At 34.1% G+C, this 2423-nt stretch overlaps 1 protein-coding gene across 1 annotated transcript in view; it reads right to left on the bottom strand.

Annotated features, from left to right (window-relative positions):
• Positions 1-2272: 2272 nt before the first annotated feature.
• LOC102673211 (fringe glycosyltransferase-like) overlaps positions 2273-2423 on the bottom strand; it is a 31023-nt gene continuing 30872 nt past the window's right edge. Inside the window, exon 5 of the mRNA XM_031512348.1 lies at positions 2273-2423. This exon is cut by the window's right edge and continues 1 nt beyond it. The gene's annotated coding sequence lies outside the window, so the exon portion shown is untranslated.

Below are 2423 nucleotides of genomic sequence, written 5' to 3'. Positions count from 1 at the left end.
TAATATATATATATATATATATATATATATATATATATATAAAGATACATTTTAACATAAATAGTATAATATATATATCAATTCTCCTAATTAATATTAGGTTCTATAAATAGTATAGTATAATATAATATATATATATAAAAAGATACATTTATTATCTTTTTATTCGTAATATTAATTTATATAATTACTTTTCAAGTAATTTCACTTGGTGAAGAAAGAGAAGCTAATGTGAAAAATCCAAAGAATCGAGAATTCCTTAAGAACAGAATACCATATCCCTTAACTGTTGTGAGGAAAATCAAGGATTTTATGAAAAGATGCAAAAACTCCAAACGATCTTGAAAAAGAGGATATACATAACAAATTGATTAAAAAAAGGTATGATCACAGAGAACACAGAAACTACAAAATATTACATTTTTTAGATTAAATTTTTTCTCAAGTCTAATTACGAATTTATCATCAAAAATTCGTTCAAGATTCATTAATTTCGTATTCGTAATCGAAGGAAGATAAATTCACGAGAAAAAGGAAGAAAAAAAAGAAGAAAACGGTCCTCCTCCATTCTCTTCGAATTCACCCCCTAAGGGAAGGTAGTGGATTCGGTTTAAGCTTGCAAACTGGAAAATACGGCTACAATGCGGCGGCTGCTTCCTCCCAGATGCATAAATTCGATAAGGCCGGTAGATAGTGACGTAACTCGTTTCCTTGCTCGCGTCCAAGCAAGAAAACGCGCAACAAATTTCCTCTCTGGGTGCAACCCCAACCAGAAACGAAAGCAATAACTTTTCCCTCGAATTTCTTTCCCACCTATGTTCTCAGACGCCAAATATTCTTCTTCCCAAATTTTTGCAAATTTATCGAATTTTTTATTTTCCAATTTATCTCTGACATCTGACAAAAATACACCAAACATTTTTTATTTTTTAAATGTTCTATTTATCAAATTTTCCACTTTTCTCTTTCTCTGTAAGTGAATTTTTCATAGATTTTCCAAATCAATGTACCAAACATTTTTCATTCCTAGAGTTTTTTTCATTAATGAATTTTTCATCTTTCCAATCAAGTTTTCCATAGATTTGCAAAAGTGTATCAAACATTTCCCACTTCTCAAATTTCTCTACTCTTTTCCTTTCCCTTCTCTTAAATTTCTCAAGCGTCGAATATTTATTATCCTTTCCTCACCGATTTCTCTGCCAATTCTCTTCCATTCTCTCTCCCCCCTCTCCCAACTTTCACGTTTCTTCCATGTCCCTGGAGAATCCCAAGGAGAGAGAGACCTCCCGCCGCGCACGAAAAAAGGGAATTTCACGCCTCTATCCTTTGACGGCGGGTAAAAAAGGAAACGGTTACTCATTACCGCCTCCATTCACCGTCACTCGGATTGAGGGAGGTCTCCGCGAAACGATCGTCGCTGTCACCAATCACGAAAATGAAAGAAATTCCTTCGGTTACGAGGCGAACGTCTCGCGCAAGAAAGGACACGAAAAAACTTGTTGTTTTCGTTCGTACACGGTTTCAATACATCGAACCAACGCTCGCACTCGAACGATAAAGGAAGGAAGGAAGGGACAAATTCTCGATCGATCTTACTTAGATTTTACAATTTTTTTAAGATAAATCTACGATTCTTGCTTCGAAAAGTAAAATTAATCTTATTGTCAATCGTGCCAGAATCTAGAAATTAATAAAATAAACCTTTTAAATTCATAATTTAATAAATCTACATAATGAATTAATAAATAAATACCAGCTGTTACTAAAGTTGAAGAATGAACTAATGATGAAACCGGTGTAGGAGCTATTATTGCTATTGGTAGTCAAGTTGAAAAAGAAATTTGAGCTCTTTTAGTAAAAGCTATTAATAATAAAAAAATTATTATATATTCATTTATTTTATATAAAATTAAATTTCATCTTCCAAAACAGGGTACAAAATATATTATTAATAATAATCTTGAATCACCTACATGATTTAAAATAATAATTCTTTCAGAATCTGAATTTATCAAATTACAAAAATCAAAACTTAGAATCACGGAAGTGTCCATTTTCAAATCCATTATCAACTTTTATCAACTCGCTCAGGAACTCGAAACTCCTGGAATTTGGAAAAAATTTCAAATTTCCTAGATTCTAAAAGGTATCCTTAATTAACCAACTCGATATAGGTTGTCCACCCTTAACCCGGTGGTCCCCTCTCTCGAAATGTCGAAGAAAAAGGAAGTTCAGTTTAGGAACTGGTTCGTAATTCGAGTGAAAAACTCACCGGCCGCTTCGAGGGTTCCGGACCCTGCCTGATGATCTCCAAGGGTGCCGGTATCGAGGGCCTGCCCAGGTACCAGTCCTCCCGTGGGTTGTAGTTGTCCAGAAGCTTGAGCAGGCGTGGCACGTTCACATAATTATCATCGTCGAAGTGG

Source organism: Apis dorsata, unplaced genomic scaffold (genome assembly GCF_000469605.1).
Source record: "Apis dorsata unplaced genomic scaffold, Apis dorsata 1.3 scaffold_416, whole genome shotgun sequence".
In the NCBI taxonomy this organism is placed as follows: domain Eukaryota; kingdom Metazoa; phylum Arthropoda; class Insecta; order Hymenoptera; family Apidae; genus Apis; species Apis dorsata.
This window is presented reverse-complemented; position numbering and strand designations above follow the sequence as displayed.